The sequence below is a fragment of the Tachyglossus aculeatus genome, chromosome X4 (genome assembly GCF_015852505.1).
Source record: "Tachyglossus aculeatus isolate mTacAcu1 chromosome X4, mTacAcu1.pri, whole genome shotgun sequence".
Lineage (NCBI taxonomy): Eukaryota > Metazoa > Chordata > Mammalia > Monotremata > Tachyglossidae > Tachyglossus > Tachyglossus aculeatus.
In genome coordinates this window covers 57,758,240-57,774,006 of record NC_052098.1, presented here as the reverse complement: position 1 = coordinate 57,774,006, position 15,767 = coordinate 57,758,240, and the positions used below count along the sequence as shown (strand labels likewise).

The 15,767-nt window shown below is 45.1% G+C and overlaps 1 pseudogene; it reads right to left on the bottom strand.

Moving 5' to 3' along the window:
* Window positions 1-9,020: 9,020 nt before the first annotated feature.
* LOC119947920 lies at window positions 9,021-12,733 on the bottom strand (annotated as a pseudogene).
* Window positions 12,734-15,767: the final 3,034 nt, after the last annotated feature.

Genomic DNA, 15,767 nt, shown 5'->3' with positions numbered 1-15,767 from the left:
TTTTATCTACTGTTTTCTTATTAAGTCAGTGGTAGATTCATGAGAAAAATTTTGAGAGGCATTTTAGGTGGTTCATTTGTTTTTCATATTGAATAACAAGTCAATGTTTTTCCTCAAGATGTGGTAGATATTTTAATTAACTCTTGAGGAGAGGAATTAACAGGCATTTTAAAATGCTGCTTAATGAACATTTTCTGAAAATATGGAAATTTCTTTATGTCAAATTCCATATGAAACTCTATAAAGAGTTTGAATATAATGCTTTCAAAGGCGGTGAGAGATCCAGATTGAGTGCCTTAAAGCCAGTGTTAATCCAATCAATCAATGGTATTTATTGAGTTCAGGATTTACTGTTTGATGCAGAAAGGAATGGGTAACTATTGCAGGTTTTTCCTCATTTTTTTTAAATGGTATGTGTCAGGAACTGTAATAAATCCTGGGGTAGATACAAGCTAATCAAGTTAGACACAGTCCATGTCCCACATGGGGCTCACAGTCTTAATCCCCATTTTACAGATGAGATAACAGGCACAGATAAGTTAAGTGTCTTGCCCAAGGTCACACAGCAGACAAGTAGTGGAGCTGGGATTAGAACCCAGGTCCTCTAACCCCCAGGCCCATGCTCTTTCCACTAGCACACCTCCCTCCCAAATTCTCTCATCCCCCCATGACTTTCCCATCACTGTTGACAACACCACCATTCTCCCTATCTACTGGGGCTGGGGGCTTCAGAGATGGGGAAGATGGTGATGCTGTCAACTATGATGGGAAAGTTAGATGGAGGAATGGATTTGGAAGAGAAGATGAGGAGTTCCTTTGTAGATATTTTGCTCTGATTTCTAATCCCAGCTCCACCACTTGCCTGGTCTGTGACCTTGGGCAAGTCATTTAACTTCTCTGTGCCTCAGTTTCCTCTTTAGTAAAATGGGGATTAAATACTTGTTCTCCCTCCCTCAGACTGTGTATCCTACATGAGACAGAGACCATATCTCATCTGATTGTATTGTATTTACTCCAGTGCTTGGCACATAGTAAACACTTAAATGCCACTATCAACATTGTTATTATTAATACTCAATCCCAGAGGACTTTAACTAGGATCTTGTCAGCACTGGAAAGCATTGAGATTCCAAAACAGTGGTTGCAGTCAACTCTCTTACCTTTCTTCTTGAAGATGGTGATAATGGCAACATCTGTGAAATCCTGAGGCATTTCTTCAGTGTTCCATATGCACCATCAGATCCTGGAGTTTTGTTATTCTTTGTGGCTTTAACTGCCATGAGGACTTCCATAAATGTTGGAGTGAAATCCATTCTTCATTTGGCAAATGATTCTGCGTAGAGAAACATACTCAATGGAAAAAGTTGTCTTAAGGAAATCATTTACGTGTGCCATCTCTTTATGATTTTCCTCTTTGTCTATTATTAGAATGCAGCCATCTCTACTCTTCAGTGGAGCTGTGGTGGTGTATGTTTGTGGATCCATACACACTCTCGAGAACTGCGAAGAAGTCCTTGGTTTGGTACAATACTGTGTAGCCGTTTTGTTGTTTTTGGTTTTTTTTAATGGTTATTTGTTAAGCCCTTACTATGTGCCAGGCACTGTACTAATCACTGGGGTAGATACAAAATAATCAGGTTGGACACAGGCTATGACCCACGTGGGATTCACAGTCTTCATCCCCATTTTACGAATGAGCTGAGGCCCAGAGAAGTGAAATGACTTGCCCAAGGTCACTCAGCAGAAAAGTGGCGGAGTCTCGATTAGAACCCAGATCCTCTGTGTGCAGAGTACTGCACCAAGTGCTTGGGAGAGTTCAATACATGGTTCCTGCCCACCAGTAGCTATTCCACCTACTCCAGTCTTCTCTTTCCCTTCCTCTGAAGGCCATCATGTGCCTCTACCACCCACTCCAGATATTAGTCACGGTCATCTACTGCTCCCTTAGGCCCCACCTCTGACTTTTTAAACCATTTTGATCCCTTTGTAGCATTCCTTCTATCTTTCTCCATCCCTACATTGATCCTTGGGAACTTCAATATCCACATAGATATTCCCAATGATCCTTCCATTGCCCACTTTCTATCACTCCTCAGATCCACTGATTCCTGCTCCACCCCACCTCGCCCACTCGCCAACTGGGACACACACTCAATCTCATCATTTCTAGTCACTGTACAATCTCTACCCTCACCAACTCTGAAATCCCTCTCTCTGACCACAAGATCCTCACCTGCCTTCTCTCCCACACGCACCGTCCCCACAAATCTGTCCTGTTCCCCCACAGAGACCTCCAATCCTTTGACCCCCATCCAATTTTCTCATCATCACGCCCCATTTAGTCTCCATACCCAAACTACCTTTCCTTGATGACCAAAATGACACCACTCTCTCTACTAAACTCGAGTCAGTCGCTCCCCGAAGGGATCTTCGCCGATCTCGTACCATGAACCCACAGCTCTGGATCACATACAGAGTTTGCTTCCTTCACTCTTGTGCATGAGCCGCAAGAGTGTCGCTGGGGGAAATCCAGATATCAAGCTGACCTCATCCGTCTCAAGTTAATCCTTGCATGCTTTTACTCTACCCGGCAAAATTTTTCTCCATCCTTATTGACTCCAATACCTCTTGCCCTCGCCAGTTGCTTCAGATGTTTAAATCCCTCCTCAAACCTCCTGTCCCCGTGCCTCCCCCATCTTTTAACCCTAATGACCTGGCCACATCAAGAAAATTGAAACCATCAGGTGTTATCTCTCTGGCTGCTCATTCTCATTCTCTTTCAGGGGCTCCTCCTCTGCTTCCCAACCTCTAACTGTGAGAGTCCCTCAGGGCTCAGTTGTGGGTCCCCTTCTATTTTCCATCTACACCCACACCCTTGGAGAACTCATTCACTCCCATGGCTTCAACTACCACCTGTATGTGAATGATTCCCAGATCTACATCTCCAGCCCTGATTTCTCTCCCTCTCTGCAGCCTCGCATTTCCTCCTGAACTTCAAGACATCTCTACTTGGATTTCCTGCTGACACCTCAGACTTAACATGTCAAAAACAGAACTCCTCATCTTCCCACCCAAACCCTGTCCTCCTCCCAACTTTCCCATCACTGTAGATGGTGGCACCACCCTTCCTGTCCCACAAGCCTGTAACCTTGGCATTATCCTTGGCTCCTCTCTCTCATTCAACCCACATATTCAATCACTAAATCCTGTCGAATTGACCTTCACAACATCGTTAAAATCTGCACCTTTCTCTCTAATCAAACTGCTGCCACGTTAATCTAAGTACTTATCCTATCCCACCTTGATTAGTGTATTAGCCTCCTTGCTAACCTCCCTGCCTCCTGTCTCCCACCTCTCAATCCATACTTCACCCTGCTGCCTGGATCATTTTTCTACAAAACCCTTCAGTTCATGTTTCCCCACTCCTCAAGAATCTCCAGTGATTGCTTATCCACCTCTGCAAACAGAAATTCCTTACCATCAGCTTTAAAGCAATCAGTCACCTTGCTGCTCTCCTACTACAATCCAGCCCACAGACCTCACTCCTCTAATGCCAACCTACTCGCTCTACCTCAATCTCATCCACCTCGCCACTGACCTCTTGCCCATGTCCTGCCGCTGGCCTGGAATATCCTCCCTCTTCATGTCTGACAGACAATTACTCTCCCCATCTTCAAAAACTCATTGAAGGCACATCTCCTCCAAGAGACCTTCCCTGATTAAGCCCTCATTTCCTCTTTTCCCTCTCCCTACTGCATTGCCCTGATTTGCTCCCTTTATTTACTCCTCCCTCAGCCCCACAGCACTTGTGCACATATCCATATTTCTTTATATTAATATCTGTCTCACCATCTAGAGTAAGCTCACTGTGAACAGGAAATGTGTCTACCAACTCAGTGGTATTGTACTCTCCCAAGCACTTAGTACAGTGCTCTGCACACAGTAAGCACTCAATAAAGGTGAGTGATTGACTGATTACTGTATCATCCTCCTTGCTGACCTCCCTGCCTCTGTCTCTCCCTACTCCAGTCCATACTTCACTCAGCTGCCCGGATCATTTTTTCAATCAGTCATACTTATTGAGCACTTTCTGTGTGAAGAGTATACTGTACCAAGTGCTTGGGAGCATACAATATAATAAAGTTCATAGGCATATTCCTTGCCCATAATGAGCTTACAGTCTAGTTGTGTGAACTTGGGCAAGTCATTTAACTTCTCTGTGCCTCAGTTCCCTCATCTGTAAAATGGAGATTGAGACTGTGAGCCCCACATGGGACAAGGGGCTGTATCCATCCTGATTTGCTTGCATCCATCCCAGTGCTTAGTTCAGTGCCTGGCACATAGTAAGCACTTAAATACTATAATTATTATTATAATTATTAAAGATGATAGTGGAAGTCGTGTGAGCGAATGAATTCTCCAAGGAAGTAAGTGTAGAGGGAGAACAGAAGGGGACCCAAAACTAAGCCTTGAGGGACTCCCACAGTTAGAGGGTGGGAGGCAATTGTGCCATACAACAGCTCATAATTGCCAACATGGTTTTTTGATTGTCAAATAAAAGACATTTTAGATGTACCCAAGATCCAAGATCTTTTAGACTGTGAGCCCACTGTTGGGTAGGGACTGTCTCTATATGTTGCCAACTTGTACTTCCCAAGCGCTTAGTACAGTGCTCTGCACACAGTAAGCACTCAATAAATATGATTGATTGATTGATTGATCCAAGCAGTAACACCTTACTGACTAAATCATCATCTGAAATAGAGTGCTGAAGGATGTTTATATTGCTACTGCTACAGGTGGTACCAAGCCCTGAACTGATTATCATTTGATAGGTTGTGAACTTTCACTAGTGATAAAAGCAGCATCTGAAACACCATCCAAAAGAGCTAGGCAGCAAGTGGGCCCAATCCTGTTCAATTTATTCTATGCAGCCATTCTGGATGATATCACAAGAGACCTGGATGCAAATGTTAGAATATGCGTCCACTCCGCTGGGACACTTCCAACTCAACAGACTTTGAGAATATCCAGAAACCTAGAGACGGTTACTCAAAAAATTGCTGTATGCAGGTGTCTACACCCTAGGGGTGTGCGCACACATGCACACATGCGCGCACACACACACTGATTGTAAATTGCATGGTTGAATCAACCAGGCACTTCAGGCTAAGTCTAAAGAAAATTGTGGAAATATATCAGCCTGCAAAAGGGAAGCTGTACACAAAACTGAAAATCTATACTGGCAACACAGAGCTAAACTGTGTCACAGATTTCTGTTACTGGCAGTACACTGATCAATGATGCAACAATAGATAGGGAAGTAGAAAATCAAATCAGGAAGACCAGCACATCTTTTGGAAGACTAGTAAAATGAGTGTGACAGCAATGTGTTTCTGAGGCTCCAGACCAAACTAAAGGTCTACGGGGCTGTAGTGCTTTCTCTAAGGCTGTATCACCTTGGACTCCCCACAGACATCTCATCTAACTACTTGAATGGTTCCATCAGCGTCACATACAGGCTGTATTCAACATCAAATGGCAGGACAAGATCACAAGCAGCCAAGTCCTTAAAGTCAGCCTCCTAGCATCGAAGCTATGCTACCTTCAATACAGCTGTACTGGATGGGACGTGAGGAGAACGGACATCAGCAGGATGCCTAAACAACTACTGGGTGGTGAACTGAAACTGGGAAATAGAAACTAAGGCAGACAGATAAAATATTCTAAGGACACAGAAAAACAAGCCTTGGACAATGCCACATAGCTGAAAACGGAGGCAATTGCCACAGGAGAAGCCAGCATGATGCACTACGAGCAAGGAAGGAGCTTCTCTTTTAGACCAGAAGCTTTGTAAGGATTGGGAGACAGGGAAGCAAAAGCAAAAACAACATCAGGAGATGTAAACAACAAACACGACAGCACAACAAAGGGCAGTTTTTTGTGTGCACACACAGTGTGGTCAGGGCTGTGGGTCTGCATTGGCCTTCTAACCCATGACTAAACCCATAGATGAATTTCATCGTCTGTGGTATCTTCTTTGAGGATGAAGGGCAGCTTGGCTCAGTGGAAAGAGCACAGGGCTAGGAGTCAGTGGACTCAGGATCTAATATTGGCTCCATGGCTTGTCTGCTGTGTGACCTTGAGCAAGTCACTTCACTTCTCTGTACCTCATCTTTAAACAAATACCATGACAACGAAAAAAAGGACAGCTATATATATAGTAGAGGGTGCCAGCCACCCTGCACACAAAGTCACAGTGAAGATGACAGTGTGCCGGAGTGTGGCCTGATGGTAAGAGCACAGGACAGAATCAGGAGACCCAGATTCTAGTCTCAGAGCTATCATTTGCCTACTGTATGACCTTGGGCAAATTGCTTAACCTCTCTACGCTTTAGTTTCTTCACCTGTCTAATGAGGATAAATTATATTTTCTCCTTCCCTCTTAGACTGTGAGCCATGTATGGGGCAAGGATGGTGTCCAACCTAGCAGCTTGGTCTAGAGAGAAGAGTCTGGGCCTGGGAGTCAAAAGGACCTGGGTTCTAATCCCAGCTCCACCCCTTGTTTGCATTGTGACCTTGGGCAAGGCACTTAACTTCTCTGTGCCTCAGTTACCTCATCTGTCAAATGGGAATTAAGACATTGAGCCCCATGCGGGACAGGGACTATGTCCAACCTGATTAGCTTGTCTCTACCCCAGCTCTTAGAATAGTGCTGGACATATAGTAAGCACTTAAATGCCATCATTATTACTATCTTCTATCTATTCCAGGGTTTAGCACAGTGCACAATAAGCATTTGATAAATACTATCATCATTATTAGGGAAAAGTCTGGCATGTCCCTCTAGACTGTAAGCTCACTGTGGGCAGGGAATGTGTCTGTTTATTGTTGTATTGTACTTTCCCAAGTGCTTAGTACAGTGCTTGGCACACAATAAGTGCTCAACAAATATGGTGGAATGGATGAAATGTACACCTCTATTAGAATGCATGTAAAAAGAGCAACCACTATACAGTTCCTCCTGGAATCCTTTGGTCCTTGGAGACAAATGCTGGGCTGCCTGTGCTGTTCTGAAGAAATGTCATGGGGGCAAGGAGACACAGTTTCACTTGCTTCTTCACAGCTTTAAGATGTGAATACAGCTATTTACCTGAAGCTAAATATGAGGTTCTCTTATCTTAGAAATGTCAAAGAGTAAATAAGAAAAAAATGGAAAAAATGTAATTTTCCTTTTTAAACAGATACCATTAGTTGTGTGGCTTTAGATGGACAATCTCAGCTAAAAAGTACACTGACGATTAGATGGGTGTTATTAGGTGGGCTCTCAAAAATGCTTTATTCACTATCAACTGTATCTTTTAAAAACATTTATTATACACTGAATGGGCTGGAGTAAAAATGACAGAAACAATAAAATACAGATTTATTATTGCTGTTGCTATGGAACCTGTCATATGAACTGTATCTCAAATATTTATGGAATTGAATAGTACAAGAAAGTGGGCAGTGAATGATATTATTGTACTTACAGAAAATGATACTCAGATCAAGTCTACCTTTTGCTGGGTAAGTACCTTCCAGGGTGCAGAGGAAATATGTCTCTTCTGCCCCCCCTCCTGGATTCTCTGGAACAGCAGAAGAATCACCTGAACACAACAGCAACCATCTCCTGGCTTCACAGATGCCAAGGAAAGCTACATCTCTTCCCAGTCTCCTTGGATGGGGTATGGAGGAGAAAAGAGGCTGAGGGTGGGGGGAGGCGAGAGGAGGAGAAAGAACGGGGCCCTCAAAATGTAACAGAGCATTATGGCAGAATCACCATTGCCATGTGCTCTCTGGCTCTTCCCGCTCAACTTTGGCTACTCCTGCTTTTGAGGATGTATGGTTCAGAAAATTCACAGGCAAAGCAGCAGTGAACAGAGGAGGGAAGGAGAGGTGGAGATTCCCTTCTCCTTAGCATACACAGGCACTGACCGTACCAATGCCCATTTGCACGAATCCACTCTCCTCTGCGTAGGCGATTAATGGTATTTGATGAACGCTTACGGTGCAGAAAGCACTGTACTAAGCACTTGGGAGAGTAACCTGGAGTGCAGAGCCAGATAGCTGTGGCTGTTTGGGGACCCTCTGCCTCTCGCTCAGTCCCAGGGTATATAAGGTATATACCCAATTCAACCTGTGGCTTTTTTTTTGTACTTGTTGAGCACTTATGTGCCAAGTACTGTACTAAGCACTGAAATAAGTGCTTAGGTGGCACAGAAGTGCCTAAGAGGCAGTTGGGGAATATAAACTGGAAAGATCAGAAATTAATCCGGGAAGGCCTCCTGGAGGAGATGTGATTTCAGGAGGCCTTTGGAGATGGAGAGCTCTGTAGGTTGATGGAGCTCCAGGCAGGGAAGAGGGCATGAGAAAGAGTTCAGCAGCAGGTGAGACAAGAACAAGACCCAGTGAGTAGGTTAGCTTGGGAGGAACAAAGAGCTCAAGATAGGATGTGGTAGGAGCGGAAAGTGGATATGTAGGAGGGAGAGTATTCATTGAAAGTCTCAAAACCAGTCGTCAGGAGTTTCTGCTCCATTCAGAGAGGAATGGGTAACTATTTGAGGTTTTTGAGATGTGTGCAGTATGACGTTTTAGAAAAACGATCCAGGCTGCAAAATGAAGTATGGACCGAAAAGGAGAGTGATTGGAGGCAGGAAGACCAGTGAGGAGGTTTACGTGTTAGTGGAGTAGGAATATGACAAGTGCCTGGAGACTGCCAAATATAAGTACAAAATATTGTACAAATATAAGTACAATGAAAAAAAAGCACATTTAGAAATAAACAACAAATACATAGCCCAATATACATGAGTGCTAAAGTGGCTGAAGAAATTGTATGACCCGAAAGGTGGGGATTAATAGGATGACGTCTCTTAGGGGAGATGGACTGCTAAGAAGGCTTTGAAGGTGGGGAGGGGCATATTTTGTTGGATTTGATGGCGGGGGTGGAAAGGGAAAGGCACGAGCAAGGGGTTGGATTATAAAGCGCAAGCTGGGGTGCAGAAGGAGAAGAGAGCAGATGGGTAAGAGGGAGAGAGCTGGAGGAGCGCCTTGAAGTCAGTGACCAGGAGCTTTTGTTTTATGTGAAAAGAAATGGTGATCTCTTAGAGGTTTTAGAGGAGGGAAGTAATGTGTTCTGAATGGTGTTTTAATGCGATAGAATAGGGCAGGCTCTGGAGCACTAAGGACCTTGCATGAAAGCAGACAAGAACAGCTGGGCCATTAAGACCTATGAAGAGATCTATTAGCACCATTTTTCTTTCACTTCACTCTTCTTTTGTCCACTGTGTTCTATGATGTTGCAAAAACAGAGGCTATTTAAGGTAACTTGGTTGGATTGTCTTACATAGTGGAAGCAGACTGTCACAGTGCCCAAGGCAAATATAACAGAGTTGTGGGTGCCTTCTCTCTCTATGCCCACAGAAGGGAGTGCAATGCCCTGCCCAGTAGACGAGTTCCAATTCAGAAAGCCTCCCCTTACCATTCTATCCTCACTGACCCAAAGTTCTAGCTGCTCCTAACCTTTCCCCACCTCTAACTCTCAATGGGGAAAGAGCCAGGTGAACAAGGGGTCAAATGGCAGCAGGGAAGCAAAGCAGCATGGCCTCATGTGGAAAAGCACAAGCCTGGGAATCCTGGTTCTGCCACTCGCTTGCTGTGTGACCTTGGAGAAGCCATTGAACTTCTTTGGGTCTCAGTTTCCTCATCAGTGAAATAGATTGCAAGCCTGTTGTGGGCAGGGATTGTCTCTATTGCTCAATTGTATTTTCCAAGCATTTAGTAAACAGCACACAGTAAGCGCTCAATAAATACAATTGAATGAATGAATGGGGATTCACTACCCATTCTCCCTCCCACTTAAGGCTGTGAGCCCCATGTAGGACAAGCACTGTGGCCAACCCATTTTATATCTTCCCCAGTGCTTAGCACATAGTACTTAAATACCACAATTATTGTTATTATTATTATTATTATTATTATTATTATTATTATTATTCCAACTTGACCTATAGCTTGGTGAGGGTGACTGGCACCCCACAGGTTGTCACAGTGGGCTGTGGGCTGCATCCTGAAGGCCAAAAAGAGCTAGAGTAGCATGAATGCAGGCCAACTTGCCTCTCCCCACTCCTCCATGCCCCTCCTGGAGTCATGCTGACCTCACTGCAGAGGAGATTTGCTACTGGTGGCCAACTGGCTTCATGGCACATGGCAGCCTGGTCCCAATGCAGGGGCCAGGTGTACATCTTAGCACACATGTATGAGAGCCCCAAAACCTGTAAGCCCCAGATCAGACAACCCAGCCATCCTCTTCAACAAGGAGGAGAGACACTCAGCATCAAAGAAGGAAAAAAAACCCCAAAACACACAAAAAACCACCAACTCTGCTTTGAAATAATTTAAAACAGAAAGGCCACCCCAGCACTTACTGTTCTACTGATGTGGCATTCCAGACCTTTCCGACTTACTACGACCTCTGATAATTCTCCTCTTTTCCAAGGATCTGGGTCACTGGTCCAGACACAAAGTGCAGTCTCTGGATTATTGTACTGAAATCTCCCTCCCCCGGGAAGGGCCTGGTGGGGGGAGGAAGGGGGGAAAGAGGGAAAAGAAGAGGGAATGGGCTACTTACTCCTGCCATCCCGACCATCCCACTGGCCCTTCTGTTACCCTCTTACCTTCACTCACCAGGCCCAAAGGCCACCAGAATCCAGTCTGCATTCCCAGGTGATTGCCAGACTGGTCCTGTCCTTAATAAAATTAAGTTAGGTGAAACCAGCATAACTTCTTTTAATGGTATTTGCTAAGTGCTTACTTATTTACCAGGCACTGTACTAAGCGCTGAGATAGATTCAAGCTAATCAGGTTGGATTCAGTCCATGTCCCAGATGGGGCTCACAGTTTTAATCCTCATTTTACAGATGAGGTAACTGAGTACGGGCCTGAGAGTCAGAAAGACCTAGGTTCTAATTTTGACTCCGCCACTTGTCTGCTGTGTCTTTGGACAAGTCACTTAACTTCTCTGTGCCTCAGTTACCTCATCTGTAAAATGGGATTAAGACTGTGATCCCTATATGGGACATGGACTGCATCCAACCCGATTATCTTGTATCTACCCCAGTACTTAGTACTGTGCCTGGTATATAGTAAGTGCTTAACAAAAAAAAAAACAAAAACAACCAAAAAACCCACCAGACATTCCTTAGGGCTTCAGGGAAACAAATAGCAATTGAAAACCTTTGGGCTCACTGCTTCTGACTCTCATTGGTATAACCAAGTAATAATACTAATCATGGTATTAAGGGCTCACTGTGGCCTAAGCATTGTGCTAAGCACTGGAGTTGATACACCCTTCACATTCATTCATTCATTCAATTGTATTTATTGAGTGCTTACTGTATGCAGAGGACTGTACTAAGTGCTTGGGAAGTCCAAGTTGGCAACATATAAAGACGGTCCCTACCCAACAGCAGGCTCACAGTCTAGAAGGGGGAGACAGACAACAAAACAAAACATATTAACAAAATAAAATAGAATAAATATGTACAAGATAGAGTAATAAATATGTACAAACATATATACATATACACATATATACAGGTGCTGTGGGGAGGGGAAGGAGGTAAGGCCGGGGGGGATAGGGAGGGGGAGACGAAGGAGGGGGCTCAGTCTGGGAAGGCCTCCTGGAGGAGGTGAGCTCTCAGTAGGGCTTTGAAGGGAGGAAGAGAGCTAGCTTGGCGGATGTGTGGAGGGAGGGCGTTCCAGGCCAGGGGGAGGACGTGGGCTGGGGGTCGATAGTGGGACAGGCGAGAATGAGGCACAGTGAGGAGGTTAGCGGCAGAGGAGCGGAGGGTGCTGGCTGGGCTGGAGAAGGAAAGAAGGGAGGTGTTAGGAGGGGGCGAGGTGATGGAGAGCCTTGAAGCCGAGAGTGAGGAGTTTTTGCCTGTTGTGCAGGTTGACTGGTAGCCACTGGAGATTTTTGAGGAGGGGAGTAACATGCCCAGAGCGTTTCTGGGTGACTGTCTGTCGGCCAAGGGCTCCCAGGCTCAGCAGGCCGTTCCAGGCCTGGAGGGCGGCGAGGCCGATGGACGTGCGGGGCCCTTCGGGGTGACCCAGGGGTCCGGTCCGGCGGCAGGTGAGACTGTCCGTGTAGCTTGAGAAACTTTGGAGGAGTAGCAGCAGCCTGTTGACCACCAGCTCCAGGAGGACAACGTGGGCCAGCTGGGAGAACTCGGGGACGCCGTCCATGTGGTCATAGCAGTCCACCAGGGCCACCAGGTCCAGGTCACAGGACAGCTTGTCGGCAAACTTCCAGGATGGGCAGTGCACGACCCGGGCCCCGGAGAAGACATCCAGCACAGCTCCCTGCAGGCCCGTCAGGTCCTGCCGCAGGCTGTACATGCAAGCCGGGGCTCTGTGGCTGGCCCATCATCCCCACTGGCTCGCTGGCCAGAGTGGCCACGGTCCCCGGCCTCCTGTCGATCACCAGCTCCAGGAGGACGACGTGGGCCAGCTAGGAGAACTCGGGGTCGCCGTCCACGTGGTCGTAGCGGTCCAGCAGGGCCACCCGGTCCAGGTCGCAGGACAGCTTGTCGGGGAACTTCCAGGACGGGCAGCGCACGACCCCGGCCCTGGAGAAGACATCCAGCACAGCTCCCTGCAGGTCCGACAGGTCCTGCCCCAGGCCGTCCATCCTGCCCGATCCAGTCCAATTTCTGAATAACACACCAGCTTATCAGTTTTTCAGTTCCATCGAAAGATAAATTGATATTTAGCATTGAATATGATGCTACAACAGTGAGATGTCATCCCTGTACGTTAGGGTGGTGAAAAGACATCCTTTTGCCCTAGGTACATAAATATAGTAGGGCATTAGTCCCTTGCCCAGTTGAGTTGAGCCATGCAATCCTAAATAGTACTGAACAAATTCCAAGGATGCTGCTTCTTCAGCATCTGGGAGACTAATATGGGGCTAACGTGGCCTACTGGAAAGAGCAGAGACTGGGAATCAGAAGACCTGTGTTCTAAGCTCAGCTCTGCCAGTGGCCTGCTCTGCGACCTTAGGCTTTAAACTTAACTTTAAGCCAGGCCTAAGCCTCAGTTTCCTCATGGGGTAAAATGGGGATAAGATAGAGTGTGAGCCCCAAGTGGGACAGGGAGTGTATTTGTTCTGATAAAATGTTATTTCTCCCATTGCTTAGCACATAGTAACTGGTTAATAAATTTGTAAGCCACTGTCGAGAGTAGTACTCATCTTACAAAGAGCCGAGAGGGTTTTACTTGCTGTTAAAAACCAGTAGAATTGAGTATTCAACCAAACTAAGTATGTCATGGAGATTGAGATCTTTAGATAAACTGAATTAAACATTATCTGGAGCACTTGAAAGGTGAGCAAAAGGACAAAAGAAATATTTAAGGGGAAAAAAAGAGGTTCCACACATGTTTGTGTATGCACAGAATTATCTGGACACAAACATTCCCCTTTGAGCCCGCTGCTGGGTAGGGACTGTCTCTATATGTTGCCAACTTGTACTTCCCAAGCGCTTAGTACAGTGCTCCGCACACAGTAAGCGCTCAATAAATATGATTGAATTAATGAATACCCACCCAAGAAACATCTCTCACCACTTTCCTAGGTGGTTTTATTCTTTCCCTGCCTCTCTCACCCCCAAGAAATTTTTCTTGTGGACTATTGCCTGCACCAAGACTCAGAACAGGTGGGACAAAATGGCAATTGGCAGAAGGTGATAGTTATTAGACTTTATGGGTGTGATGGGCAGAAGGAAGAATTGTAATTGTAATACTTATTTGAAACATCTGAATCAGAATCTAAAGGATTCAGAATCTTTCAATGATAACAAAATGGACTGTTCTGACTAACCTAGTGATGAGTTGAGGAAAGAAAGAAGTCAAAGCTGCATTTAGTTTAAAGTTGAAGATGTCCATAAGTGATTAAATAACCCTAAAGAAGGCATTGGCTCTATTTGCCTCGGTGCTATTACTGCTCATCTACTCAGGCCAAAACTATTAAAAACTGGGGAGTGGTCATGAGACTTAGTGGCCATTAAATGGGAAGTTATCCTTGCTTTGCTCAAGCATTTCCTCAATGTTGGGGTTTGAGATAGGTTTAAAACCTAAGAAATATTTTGCAGGGAAAAGCTGGATGTCTTTAGTTAGAGCTGTAATTTAATTGATTTCTGCCCATTCCTCATATCAAGCAGAGTTGCTTCCAGCTTCTGAGCAACCCTCCCAGGACCTTACTACTCTTCTACTCCTGCTTTTCAACTAGAGCACAATCAAGCATTTAATCTAAACCAGATTCATGAAGACCATCATGGGAAAAAGAGGTGTGTGACGTAGGGGAAAACAGAGAAAGAACGTGGTAGCTTGCTGCTGTAATACCACAAGAGAATATACAGAAAACTGTAAAATATTCAAACCAAACTAACATTACTATTTAAATTGGAAATCCCAGAAAAAGTGAAAAGACCAGTGCCACTTCCTTTCTGGGGTGCAGTATAGATAGAATCGATAAACTGCCTTAAAAAATATTAACCAATCATATTATTAGGTCACCATTCTAATTGTAGTTGGTGAAAGTATTTGTTCAACTGGACTGTTTTCTCACTCACAGAAAAGAGCCTATAGTATGATGACAAAATTTATTATGTTAGAAATCCAAGGAAAATACCTCTGAAGTGTGAAGTGGTTATAAAAGGCACGCACTCTTGTGTGTTCTCTTTCATTTATTTCCTATCCAAGTCCTTTTTTTGGCTAACCTCTCACTTGCCGGATGCATATGCTGCTCTTAGAAGTGACAGACCATTTTGACAAACTTTTAACCATTAAATATTACCCAGTAATCTAAATTAGGAATGTAGCTTTCTTTTTTTCATTGTGGTTTATGAGCTCCATGTGGCAGAGGGCTGTCTCTGATCTGATTTTCTTGCATCTACCCCAGTGCTCAACACCTCATAAATGCTTAATACCATAATTCTAAGGATGGTTTTGTTCCTGGACAATATGCTCAGTATTCTTCTGTGTATAATCTATGAATCTACGTGAGTGATATCTTTGCCCAACAATCTACTCCAGAGTGACTACTCATGTGTTGTGCCTAATTAGATCTTATTGATTAATTAAACTCTCTCAAAAATCAGTGATGCCCGTTTAATCCCCAACACCAAAAGACCACACGCTGAAAGATCAAAGAATTTTTCCCCTCTCGAACACCGAAAGCACTTTTGGAGGCATATCGAGGTAATTTAAAAGTCTGTCTTGTATCCGCCAAACATTTCAATTTCATGTTCTGCACTAGAATTAACTATTTATCTTTCCAGTCACCTTTACTGATGGATTCTGACAGGTGAATTGGGAGCCCCGCACTAATGAAACATCTGGGATTATTAAACGAAAATGAATCTTCACGCTGGGGTGGGCCACACTGAATGGCTCTAACCCCAAGAGGGCTGCAGCTAGGGGTCGGGGGGGGGGCACCCCCTAAAGGGAGCAGCCCGATCTGGGGGGGAGGTGGTGAAGAGGAGATGGGAAGAGCTGCTCGAAGTCACAGGGCATGTCCTGGAAGAAGACCCCCCTGCTGGTCTGGTGGGGACCCTTCAAGTCCAGCTTCTCCCCACCTGCAGCGTTCAGGAAAGCAGCAAGACTCGCCACTTTTCCCTGGGCGCTCTTCGGCCGGGGATCAGCGAGTTGTCCAAGCTTGAATGAGT